This window comes from Schistocerca gregaria, chromosome 3, assembly GCF_023897955.1.
Source record: "Schistocerca gregaria isolate iqSchGreg1 chromosome 3, iqSchGreg1.2, whole genome shotgun sequence".
Taxonomy (NCBI): domain Eukaryota; kingdom Metazoa; phylum Arthropoda; class Insecta; order Orthoptera; family Acrididae; genus Schistocerca; species Schistocerca gregaria.
The window spans coordinates 195,041,369-195,055,184 of record NC_064922.1 but is presented as its reverse complement, the minus strand read 5'-3'; the positions used below and the strand labels follow the sequence as shown (position 1 = coordinate 195,055,184).

The 13,816-nt window shown below is 43.1% G+C and overlaps 1 protein-coding gene across 1 annotated transcript in view; it reads left to right on the top strand.

Moving 5' to 3' along the window:
- Positions 1-13,816, top strand: part of LOC126356125 (spondin-1) — a 192,035-nt gene that overhangs the window by 67,964 nt on the left and 110,255 nt on the right. The gene's annotated exons all lie outside the window — the stretch shown is intronic.

Genomic DNA, 13,816 nt, shown 5'->3' with positions numbered 1-13,816 from the left:
CAGTAGCGATCGTGGCAGTCAGTCACCATCACTGAATAACAAACAACATTACAAGATGTTCCGCCTACAGTCCATCAGCATACAGAGTAATAGCAAGCACCGGCATCTACAATTTCGGCAGTCTGCAGCGTCATGGGTGTCGTTTCCGGACACGGGTTTCTGCCCCAATTTGTTCCTCAAGGTTTTGTCGCTACATTTCTGGACCACCCTGTACAGTCGGACTATCAGTAGCACGTCGCTATTTGCTACCCTTGCTGATGTTGCAGTTTTAGTGGTTATCAGTAACATTGGTCACTGCGGGTCATTAGTGTTGCAGATACGAGTAGAATGAGCTCCGGTCCGGTCACGATAGGCCCGTATCGCCGATGTGTACGGCTCAGGGCCACTGTCGGTGTTATTCAGCAAACCGGCGCCGGGTGGTCTGCTCCGCTCCACGCTGGATATTCGCGACGCCAGACCTATAATGTACACAACAGCCAGTCTGCTCCGTGCTCTTCTGTGGATTCCAGCAGTCGCTTCACTAGGCTTGCACAGTCCCTGTTGTTGTCTTCACTCTGAAGACTCGTTTAATGCAGCTTCCCATGCTCGTCTATCCTGTGCAAGTCACTTCTCAGCATGGCCACCAAAAACTACATCCATTTCAAACCTGCTTTGAGTATTAGAAATGGTTCAAATGGCTCTGAGTACTGCGGGACTTAACTTCTGAGGTCATCAGTCCCCTATAACTTAGAACTACTTAAACCTAACTAACCTAAGGACATTACACACATCCATGCCCGAGGCAGGATTCGAACCTGCAACCCGTAGCAGTCGCGCGGTTCCAGACTGTACGCGCGGTTCCAGACTGTAGTGCCTAGAACCGCTCGGCCACCTCGGGCGTCGAGTATTAGTACCTTAAGCTTGTTAAGGATACTGCCGATTATTACCTTATCCACCCTTACTAAATCCCAGCTGGTGCTCCGCCTCTAATTAACTAGTTGTCAACTGGATGTTAAGCCCTAGCTTGTATGAATATTCAATCACTTGCCTCGTGGCCTCGTGCAGCCCTAACTAAGGGGCACACCTAACACATTTTGTAAACGCACAACTAATGAAGTTCAAGTCTGTTGTGATAATAACAGTTTATTGTTAGAAGCTTACATCTCATTTTAAAAAGAATATATGGAAATATAAATGATAAAACTCTACCATAATATTTAAATGTAAGCAGAAAAACGCATAATTTCTTGTAAGGTATACATCTCCATAGTCGCATTGATGGAAAGCGGTATCCACTGCAAAACTTGGAGGAATGGTCTCCACCGTATGATTTGTCTAAAACAAAACAAAACAAAAAATAGTTCAAATGGCTCTGAGTACTATGGGACTTAAGTTCTGGGGTCATCAGTCCCCTAGAACTTAGAACTACTTAAACCTAACTAACCTAAGGACATTACACATACCCATGCCCGAGGCAGGATTCGAACCTGCGACCGTAGCGGTCGCGCGGCTCCAGACTGTAGCGCCTTGAACCGCTCGGCCACCCCGGCCGGCACCAAAAGACAGAGATCTGAGTTCGAATACTGGTTCGAAACAAAGTCGTAATCAAGTGTCTTCGTAGCACATACGCTGCTAAAGAGTAGTTAATATACCATGATTACAAGGTGCTTGTTCTCCCTTGAACTGCTGACATTTAATGGTTCTGTAAAGAAATCATTAGACGACTATGATATCGGCAATTACGCCGAATGCAGGCCCCTACCAGAGGGACTTTGCTACCTAATTGCGTGGAAATGTTCTTGAGCTACAGTTTACCATTCGGGACGGATATCGAGCATGACCTTCTCTTTCTTTTCACCTTCACTAAATCATTTTTGCAGTTTATTGAAAAACAACGAAGAGCTTCAGAATTCCGTAAAACGGTGCAGCGCGAGGTAGTCACCTCCTGTGTAAAAGTTACCAAACAGGTATCATGAAAAATCACAGTTTTGCTCCTTAACAAATCCAGCATAGTTTTAATCTGATTTATTATCGTGAGTACCCTATGTTTGTCTATACTTACTTGTAATTTTAGAATCGCCTCGCGGGTGCACAGCAGTAAACACTGATAGGAATTTGTTGGGTAGTACTGATCAGTAGCGACATGAAAACTCGTATACTGACGAAGTAGCTACAAGTGCCCTTGAGGTCAGTGGAGCAGTGGACGAGTTATTGCATCAAAGTTTCTTATCAGCCCTCGTTCTGTTAGTTCTCTGCACTCTATACACAAGTTGGGCACAGCCGACAAAACAACACATTTATCCAAAGAAACTTTCAAAATACACATATTCAAATATATGAGATTTTTTTTCTTATGTGTTGTGGCATACTTCAAACAAATTGAACTGATGTTTCCGATGCAGCTCCAAAACTGACATTTGTACTACACAAATAGTTGCGAATTAATACAAGGTGTCCTCATCGGAATGGTCACTATTCACTAATATGACAGGAACGATCATTCCAAGTAAAAAAGACTAGTAAACATGGCGTCTAAAATGCATACGTTAAGGGCTATAAGCACTTCTTCGGTAGGGGAGGAGTATTTCACAGTATCGAAGATGAAGATATGCTCTTCATTTGCATTTTAGATCCCATGTTTACTAGACTTTTCTGATCGTTCATGTCATACCCCTGAATATTTACAGTTCCTCCTTGAATATTTACAATTCCTCCTGGAACACCCTTTATATTAGTAAAGGAGGTAAAATTTAGTGAAAATTAACGTTCCACTACTTGCTGCTACCTAGAAACGCTGTCTGTTTCTCAAAGTGGAAAGCAGCAACTTCGGTGAGACTTTCTGTATAGTGCACCATCCAGTGTCACGTGATTACGTGTGAGAGACCTGCTTCTCCTGGTGTCACTACGTCTTTTCTCTTTTTTTTCAAATGTTGGGCTGTGTGGCCTGTAGGTTGGTGTGCTCACGTTTTCCTTTGTTGTCCCAGTGTGTCTTGTCCCTTTCATGGAGATGTAGGTACATTTTTGGGAATCTTAGTGTAGGCCACTCCACATATGTTACATACCCATTTTGTTCTGAAGTCTTGTACGTAATATCTTATGCTAAGTATTTGTAATTTTGTCATTATTTATATATTTCTTTGGCCACTTTGAACCATTCCATTTTTCTAAAAAAAACTTCATTTCTACTTTCTCTAATTTTCCCTATTTCTTCATCTATAGCAACACACAAAAAGAAAGAAAATGTGCTAGCTTTCGTATTGATTCTCTTTAGAGCATAAGTAGAATACACACACACTCGCGGGCGCGCGTTACTCTGTGCTAGCGAATCGGAGGGACACATGGTTTGCCAGATCCGGTTAGGAATGGAGGAAGAAGGGGTGGAAGGTAGACGGGCTAGACATGTGATACACTGGGAGCGGGTACAGAGTGGAAGAAGGGGGCAGCGGGCAGCGGCGCATGGTAAAGGTGACATGGGGACGTGATTTGGGAGGAGGGTGATAGGACGAAGGAAGAGGAAACCTCCTGTGGGCCGGAGACTGTGAGGAGAGTGGATTATCAGACATTGAGGCCCGGCAGTTACGGGAGAAAAGGATGTGTTGCAAGGATGAACTCCTTCTGTATAGTTCAGAGAAGCTGGTTGTGGAGGAAAGAATCCAGGTGACCCAGGCTGTGAAGCAGTCACTGAAAACTGACCATGTTATTCTTAGCTGCATGTTGCGCCACTAAGTGGTCAGCTTTGTTCTTGGCAACAGTTTGGAGGTGGCCATCCATCTTGGTTGAAAGCTGATTAATAGTCATACTCACACAAAAAGCTGTGCCCTGTTTGCAGCAGAGTTGGTATGTGACATGGCTGCTGTCACAAATCACACTGTCTCTGATGGGGTAGCACAAGCTTGTGACAGAACTGGAGTGGGAGCATTGGGTAAAACTGGCACCTTAGAACTTGCACCTTGGTCTACCTCAAGGTTATGATTCCTTTCGCAATGGGTTGGGAATGGAGTGGCATAAGGATGGTCTAGGGTGCTGTGTAGGGTGAGTGGGCGATGCAAAACCACTTTAGAAGGGGTGAGAAATATCTTGGGTAGGATGTCTCTCATTTCAGGGAATGAGAGAGATAATTAAAGCCCTGACAAAGGATATGGTTCAGTTGTTCCAGTCCATGGTGATACTGTGTGGCGAGGGATAGCTGATTCTTGAGGGTGGTGGGAGGATTGGAAGCGTGTGAGGATGTGCCACAAGAAATCTGTTTCTGGACTAGGTTTGAAGGGGAGGGGTATTGCTTGTCTGTAAAGCCCTTAGTGAGACCTTCAACATATTGGGCAAGGGATTTCTCATCACAGCAGATAAGTCATACAGGTACTGTTGGTTGTTAGAGGGTTTAATGTGGACACAGGTGTGGATGGAGTCATGACAGTTTCCAGCAAAATGGATCATTAAGGAGGACCAGGTGAATTGGAGCTGAGAGGTGTTGAGATTGCGAAGGAATGAGGATAGGGTGTCTTGGCCCTGATCCAAGATGATAAAGATATCATCAGTGAACCTGAACCAGACTAGAGTTTGTGAGCTTTGGAGGTAGGAAGGTTTCCTCCAGATGGCCCATAAATAGGTAGGCATTGGTGGGTGCCATGTGGGTACCTATAACTGTGCTGCAGGTATGTTTGTATTCTTTCTCTATAAATGAAAAGGAGTTCTGAGTCCGGATATAGCAGATAAGATTTATAAGGAATAATGTGATGGCTCTGGAATCTAAAGGACCTTGGGAGAGACGGTGTTCGATAGTGGCAAGGCCATAGGCATGAAGGATACTGGTGAATAGGGTGTGGCCTCAACAGTGGCGAGAAGGGATCCAGGAGGTAAAGGGATGGCGATGGTGGAGTGTCAGTAAAGGAACTGGTTAGTATCTTTGATGTTGGAAGCTAGGTTTTGCACTATTGGCTGGAAGTGTTGATCAACAAGAGTGAAAATTCTTTCAGTGAGCGCACAGTAGTCAGCTACAGTGGAGTTCGCAGAATTGTTAGCATTGTGGATTTTGTAGAGCACGTATAAGGAAGGAGTGGTGGGTGTGCCAGGACATAGGTGGAAACAACTATGTCCTGTACTGACTCTGCTGCAAATACGGCACAGCCTTTTATGTCGATACGAATACCAGTCAGCTGTCCACTAGGATAAATAGCACCAGCTTCTCTAAAATGTGCAGAAGGGAATTAGCCTCACAGCACATTGCTTGACTGCCGCAGTTGTCCTGGCTTCAATGTCAGGTAACACACTGTCGACACATCTCCATTGAACAGTCAGTTCCCTTCTTCCACTCTGTACCCGCTCCCAGTCCACGTCACCCTCAGTATGCGCCATTCCCACAACCATGCCTAGCCTAAGTACCTTCGACCCCTCCCTCCTCCATTCCTAAACGAATTTGGCAAACAAATGCCTCCCTCCGAGCTAGCCACTCGCCCCCAATCCCTCTCCCTGCGTCCTGCTTCGCTTTCCTTCTACCCATGCTACCCAACACAATGCCACCACAATCTAGTCCAACTGTCGAAATACAGGACTGGCACTGCTCGTCCAGCCAGCACCATGTAGGGGCATATGCTTGCCTATGTGTGTGTGTGTGTGTGTGTGTGTGTGTGTGTGTGTGTTATTCTAGCTCACAAAAAGTTCACTTCCAAAACTAGCAAGTACTCTTTCTTTTTGTGAGTGTCTGTTGACGACTCAACCATTTTGCTTTTCAGTGAGTGGTGTCCTTTAATTTATCTTTGAATTATTGTTAGTGAAGCATTAACGGGATTTAGTTCCAGAGTTCGTTCCTTGTACGATAATTTCTGCTATAGGAAATGGAAAGAATTTAAAGTTCATATTTCCTTATTTTTGGTTACTGTATTGGAGCACTGTTTATTCCTAAATTTGATTAACAAATTTCACTGTTGTGGTGAAGGGGGGGGGGGGGGGGCAGTTATGTCGGCGTGCAGCCCGCCACGTTTGACAAGCCTCTACATGAACCTATAAAACTGGCAACACAGCTGGCATATGGCTCTCGAGAAAGGACTACGATTGGTTGACGGCAAGCCCCTACCACTCGGCTCTCTTATACGCCAAGTTATTTTAATCTAAGAATAGCATCTGATAGTTATCTATGTGTAAGGGCCTGTGGCTTTATGTACTAGCCGAAATTTCAAGAGTAGCCTGTGTAGCTATTCAAGTTCTATTCTTGAGTGGATTTTTGCAAGGATTCCTCTCTGTCAAATATTACTATCTAGACTACAGAAACGGCCTTGCTGTGCTGGTACTCCGAACGGCTGAAAGCATGGGGAAACTACAGCCGTAATTTTTCCCGAGGGCATGCAGCTTTACTGTATGATTAAATGATGATGGCGTCCTCTTGGTTAAAATATTCCGGAGGTAAAATAGTACCCCATTCGAATCTCCGGACGGGGACTACTCAAGAGGACGTCGTTATCAGGAGAAAGGAAACTGGCGTTCTACGGATCGGAGCGTGGAATGTCAGATCCCTTAATCGGGAAGGTAGGTTAGAAAATTTAAAAAGGGAACTGGATAGGTTAAAGTTAGATATAGTGGAAATTAGTGAAGTTCGGTGGCAGGAGGAACAAGACTTTTGGTCAGGTGAATACAGGGTTATAAATACAAAATCAAATATGGGTAATGCAGGAGTAGGTTTAATAATGAATAGGAAAATAGGAATGCGGGTAAGCTACTACAAACAGCATAGTGAACGCATTATTGTGGCCAAGATAGACACAAAGCCCGCGCCTACTACAGTAGTACAAGTTTATATGCCAACTAGCTCTGCAGATGATGAAGAAATTGATGAAATGTATGATGAGATAAAAGAAATTATTCAGATAGTGAAGGGAGACGAAAATTTAATGGTCGTGGGCAACTGGAATTCGTCAGTAGGAAAAGGAAGAGAAGGAAACATAGAAGGTGAATATGGATTGGGGCGAAGAAATGAAAGAGGAAGCCGTCTGGTAGAATTTTGCACAGAGCATAACTTAATCATAGCTAATACTTGGTTCAAGAATCATAAAAGAAGGTTGTATACATGGAAGAAACCTGGAGAAAAGGTATCAGATAGATTATATAATGGTAAGACAGAGATTTAGGAATCAGGTTTTAAATTGTAAGACATTTCCAGGGGAAGATGTGGACTCTGACCACAATCTGTTGGTTATGAACTGTAGATTAAAACTGAAGAAACTGCAAAAAGGTGGGAAATTAAGGAGATGGGACCTGGATAAACTGAAAGAACCAGAGGTTGTACAGAGTTTCAGGGAGAGCATAAGGGAACAATTGACAGGAATGGGGGAAAGAAATACAGTAGAAGAAGAATGGGTAGCTCTGAGGGATGAAGTATTGAAGGCAGCAGAAGATCAAGTAGGTAAAAAGACGAGGGCTAATAGAAATCCTTGGGTAACAGAAAAAATATTCAATTTAATTGATGAAAGGAGAAAATATAAAAATGAAGCAGGCAAAAAGGAATACAAACGTCTCAAAAATGAGATTGACAGGAAGTGCAAAATGGCTAAGCAGGGATGGCTAGAGGACAAATGTAAGGATGTAGAAGCTTATCTCACTAGGGGTAAGATAGATACGGCCTACAGGAAAATTAAAGAGGCCTTTGGAGAAAAGAGAGCCACATGTATGAATATCAAGAGCTCAGATGGAAACCCAGTCCTAAGCAAAAAAGGGAAGGCGGAAAGGTGGAAGGAGTATATAGAGGGTTTATACAAGGGAGATGTACTTGAGGGCAATATTATGGAAATGGAAGAGGATGTAGATGAAGACGAAATGGGAGATAAGATACTGCGTGAAGAGTTTGACAGAGCACTGAGAGATCTGAGTCGAAACAAGGCTCCGGGAGTAGACAACATTCCATTAGAACTACTGACGGCCTTGGGAGAGCCAGTCATGACAAACTCTACCATCTGGTGAGCAAGATGTATGAGACAGGCGAAATACCCTCAGACTTCAAGAAGAATGTAATAATCCCAATCTCAAAGAAAGCAGGTGTTGACAGATGTGAAAATTACCGTGCTATCAGTTTAATAAGTCACAGCTGCAAATTACTAACGAGAATTCTTTACAGACGAATGGAAAAACTGGTAGAAGCGGACTTTGGGGAAGATCAGTTTGGATTCCGCAGAAATGTTGGAACACGTGAGGCAATACTAACCTTACGACTTATCTTAGAAGAAAGGTTAAGAAAAGGCAAACCTACGTTTCTAGCATTTGTAGACTTAGAGAAAGCTGTTGACAATGTTGATTAGAATACTCTCTTTCAAATTCTGAAGGTGGCAGGGTTAAAATACAGGGAGCGTAAGGCTATTTACAATTTGTACAGAAACCAGATGGCAAAAAGAAGGGACCAGTTGGTAGGACATGTTTTGAGGCATCAAGGGATCACAAATTTAGCATTGGAGGGCAGCGTGGAGGGAAAAAATCGTAGAGGGAGACCAAGAGATGAATACACTAAGCAGATTCAGAAGGACGTAGGTTGCAGTAAGTACTGGGAGATGAAGAAGCTGGCACAGGATAGAGTAGCATGGAGAGCTGCATCAAACCAGTCGAGGGGCATGAAAGGGAAGCAGTGGTTGGGAAGGGAGTAAGAAAGGGTTGTAGACTCTCCCCGATGTTATTCAATCTGTATATTGAGCAAGCAGTAAAGGAAACAAAAGAAAAATTCGGAGTAGGTATTAAAATCCATGGAGAAGAAATAAAAACTTTTAGGTTCGCCGATGACATTGTAATTCTGTCAGAGACAGCAAAGGACTTGGAAGAGCAGTTGAACGGAATGGACAGTGTCTTGAAAGGAGGATATAAGATGAACATCAACAAAAGCAAAACGAGGATAATGGAATGTAGTCAAATTAAATTGGGTGATGCTGAGGGAATTAGATTAGGAAATGAGACACTTAAAGTAGCAAAGGAGCTTTGCTATTTAGTGAGTAAAATAACTGATGATGGTCGAAGTAGAGAGGATATAAAATGTAGACTGGCAATGGCAAGGAAAGCGTTTCTGAAGAAGAGAAATTTGTTAACAGCGAGTATAGATTTAAGTGTCAGGAAGTCGTTTCTGAAATTATTTGTATGGAGTGTAGCCATGTATGGAAGTGAAACGTGGATGATAAATAGTTTGGACAAGAAGAGAATAGAAGCTTTCGAAATGTGGTGCTACAGAAGAACGCTGAAGATTAGATGGGTAGATCACATAACTAATGAGGAGGTATTGAATAGAACTGGGGAGGAGTTTGTGGCACAACTTGGCAAAAAGAAGGGACCAGTTGGTAGTACATGTTTTGAGGCATCAAGGGATCACAAATTTAGCATTGGAGGGCAGCGTGGAGGGAAAAAATCGTAGAGGGAGACCAAGAGATGAATACACTAAGCAGATTCAGAAGGACGTAGGTTGCAGTAAGTACTGGGAGATGAAGAAGCTTGCACAGGATAGAGTAGCATGGAGAGCTGCATCAAACCAGTCTCAGGACTGAAGACCACAACAACAACAACAACAGACTACAGAAAATGAAACAATCTTCAGGCATTTATTATTCATTAATTTGTGTACGAAGCCCATAATCTTCTGCATCTGTTGGCATAATAACTCATTATAAGTAAAACTAAACTCCGTCCGAGCATGTCTCGGGAGACCCTAACGCTACTGACCAAATGCGGTTTCATCCTCAGGCGATAGGCATCATTGGATGTGGATATGGAGGGGAGTGTGGTCAGCACACCGCTCTCCCTTCCGTATGTCAGATGACGAGACCGGAGCCGCTATTTCCCAATGAAGTAGCTCCTCAGTTTGTCCTACAAGGGGTGAGTGCACCCCACTCGCCAACAGCGCTCGGCAGACTGCATGGTCATCCATCCAAATGCTATCCAAGCCTGACGGGAACCGGGGGTACCACTGCAACAAGGCCGTTGGCATACTAAGTCATTTACATGAAAATAAGCATCTTTGCGGACATAGGAGCACGCCACACTAGAATCGATTGCGTTTTGTAATCCGACAAGAGCACAGCCCTACAAGCTTCAAGAGAACTGTCCTCCGTTTAAAGTAAAGTGAAAAAAGTCTGCATACCGTTTTAGAAAAAATACTTTTTGTTCAGATTCCAATTCAAGTTTTCAGTGATGAGCTATGTATAACGCGAGTGAGACTCTTCTGTTCGCCTGTCTGTTTTGCTCATTACTTCTAATCGACAAGCTTCCTCACTGCTTTAATAGTGTGGTTATTCTGTGTTAATACTAACATTTGTGAAAATCGTGACACCAAGAAAAATTTACCGGATGAATCCAGATTCGGAGGCTCCATCGAACAGTGTAACACCAGCAAGTAACTAAAATTGCAAATAGCCCCCCAGCGTGCTCAGAAATAAAGTCTATCGTTGCTAGCTCCTTACTTTTTATGCTGACTTTTTGTATCACAGATTGTGTCTCATCGCCTCGCATTTTCCATTTTGCACAAGGCCAAGTGAAGTGACGTTCTGGATCTACATCTATACGATTACACAGCAGTTCACATTAAGTGTCTGGCAGAGGGTCTGTAGAGCCACTTTCACATTCTTACATTCTTTCTGTACCGTTCCATCCTCAAGTATCACGTGGGAAAAATGAAGGCCTAAATCTTTGTGAGTGGTGACTCTTACTTCATTATAATGGCCATTTCTCCATGTGTAAGTGGTATTCAACAAAATATTTTGGCATTTAGAGAAGAAACCAAGTGATTTCGTGAAAAGATCTCACTGCAATGCAAACTACCTTTGTTTTAGTGATTGGCACCCCACCTTCCTTTTCATATCCGTGACACTCTCTCCATGTCCTTCGTCAATACTATCTGATAAGGATCCCATACCGTGCAGAAATATTTCTGAAGAGAATTGACAAGCGTGGTGAACACGCTTTTTGTACATCAGTTACATCATTTAAGTGTTCTGGCAACGGAGTCTTTGGGTCACCTTCCCTGTAACATTTTCTATGTGATTGTTCCAATTTAAGTTGTTTGCAATTGCAATCCCTAAGTATTTTAGTTGAATATGCAACTTTAAATTTGTGTTATTTATAGCGTAACCGAAATTTAACGGAATATTTTTAGTAGTCATGAGGAGGACCGCACATTTTTTATTGCTTATGGTCAAATTTCACTATTTGCACCATTCGAATATCTTACATAAATCTTTTCGCAATTCATTATGCTCTTCCGATAACCCTACTAAAAGTAAGCTATACCATCTAAGCTAGATAATGCTCAAATTACACAGGAAATAGGAATCTAGGGCCCTTTGTTGATGGACAAACTGTAGTTGGTACATAATTTTAATTTTCATAGATAACAACTTTCATTCTTAAGGAAATTACAACTGGCTTAACCGTCTGCCCCTTTCTCCTTTTTTTCTTCCTTTTTTTTTACTGGTACAACATACAAATTTATTTTTTACAAGCTGAATTATATTAAACACAATTAAAAATTTAATTAAACAATTAATTTGAATACTGAACCATAATCAGCGATGGCAGAAAATGTCAATTATAACTCGCACACAATCATTCTTTGCCTGACCACAAGATAAGATACTAATGTTACAATCTTCAAGCCAAATGTAAACAGCCATAAAATTACCAAACTTCATGGGCACAAGAGAAAAATAAAAATTTTATAAAACTGAACCGGCCACATAGTAGTCCACAGTCCAAAAATTCTGATACTAAAACACAAGGTGGCCAAAGAAGAACACGGAGTTGTAAACTTCACCAAACAGAAACGATAGCAAGGGCTACAGCGTTCCCCAACAATATACAGATAGGTAAAATTTACATTAAATAAGAACCACGGTTATCATCTCAACCACTAGTATAATGTTTAAATAACTTCCAGAAGCAATAAGGTTATAAAAGGATAGCCTCTCTTCATTAACAAATGGAATGACTCAAAATCGTTCTAAAATTGCAACTGAATTTTAAACAGCAGCATTAAGGGCCATAGCGGCTCTTGGAGAGAATAACACTGCGGAAGACAGACAGCGCGAGCTTTCGCTGCCCAAAACTCGTGTACAGGAACGCATAAACTGGCGGATGTGTAATCCGACTGGGGCCAACATAAGTAGCCTTGACAAGGATTTATAAATAGCACCGACCCCGGAGCACAAGTAGTCTTAACAAAATTCCCTGCGGCACAAATAAATTCCAATAAGTGCAAGCTTCAGTCACAGCCAAGATTATAATCAATAATAATTACGCTCCCAAGAGTGAATGCAAATTCTTACGGAGCGATCCTGGAAAATTAACAGTCGTCTAAGAAGTTAGCAAAAATTTAAGACACCACTTACAATAGGCTTAAGGAAATTCCGGCATTAAATAATTATACCAAATCCTGCTGGAACAAGTGATTAAACCAACCCCGAGCCATTGTGTTGAATTATTGGAACCAAGTTCAGACCCTTCCTTAACTGATCTTCGGCAGATACCGTATGCCACCATAAGTCTCACACATCTTCACCAGTTAACATCAGAATATGAACGATACGTAACTTAATGCTTCCAGTTACAAGATGAGAAGATGTCCAGCACACGACGACGAACCCGCCACCGTTTCGCACGCAAAGGCCCCGGCTAATCAGCACCGTACACCCGGCGAGCGGCCAAACGTAAAGGACGGCAGGGCCCAGGCACAGCGGATGGAGACGAGGGCTTCCTTACAAAACAATGTTGCCTCGTCGAACGCCGACCGGAATGAGATCCCCAGCCACACGCCAAGCCGGAAAACCAAAGTCGGAACAGTCAGAGATAAAGGACCAGACGAGTATCGGTATCAGCGACGCAAGTGGAACATAACTAGCGCCAGTTGCCACGGCTCCCCATAATCTGCAAACAGTGTGAGAGGATGCTCAAATTGTCTCATGAAACGTTTATACGGATTAAGAATGGCAGAGTGCTTAATTCTCTTAGAGCGTTCTTAGTTCTCCTAGAAAACGATAGATATTAGTTCGGATTCACTAGACGATTTCCGGTCAGTTACTACGAACGGTGACTTTCCTGACAGGAAATCACGAACCCGATCGCACAACTGAGACAATAGTCCATAGGCAAAAAATTTGATTAGAAGCTACTTGTGAAGTGTCAGAAGCATTCTGTAAATCTAGAAACATGGAATGAACTTGAGACCCCCTGTGAATAAAATGCAAGTTACACTACTGGTCATGACGTGCTACAGACGCGAAATATAACCGACAGCAAGAAGATGCTGTGATATGCAAATGATTAGCTTTTCAGAGCATTCACACAAGGCTGGCGCCGGTGGCGACATCTGCAACGTGCTGACGTGAGAACAGTCGCCAATCGATTTCTCATACACAAACAGCAGTTTACCGGCATTGCCTGGTGAAACGTTGTTGTGATTCCTCCTGTAAGGAGGAGACTTTGATAAAGGACGGATTGTACCCTGTTGCGATTGCGGTTTATCGTATCGCGACATTGGTGCTCGCGTTGCTCAACTGTTAGGAGAATATGGAATAGGTCGGTTCAGGAGGGTAATATGGAACGCCGTGCTGGATCCCAACGGCCTCGTATCACTATCAGTCGAGATGACAGGCATCTTATCCGCATGGCTGTCACGGATCGTGCAGCTACGTCTCGATCCCCGAGTCAACAGATGGAGACGTTTGCAAGACAACAACCATCTGCACGAACAGTTCGGCGACGTTTGCAGCAGCATGGACTATCAGGTCGGAGACCGTGGTTGCGGTTACCCTTGACTCTGCATCACAGACAGGAGCACCTGCGATGGTGTACTCAACGACGAGCCTGGATGCACGAATGGCAAAACGGC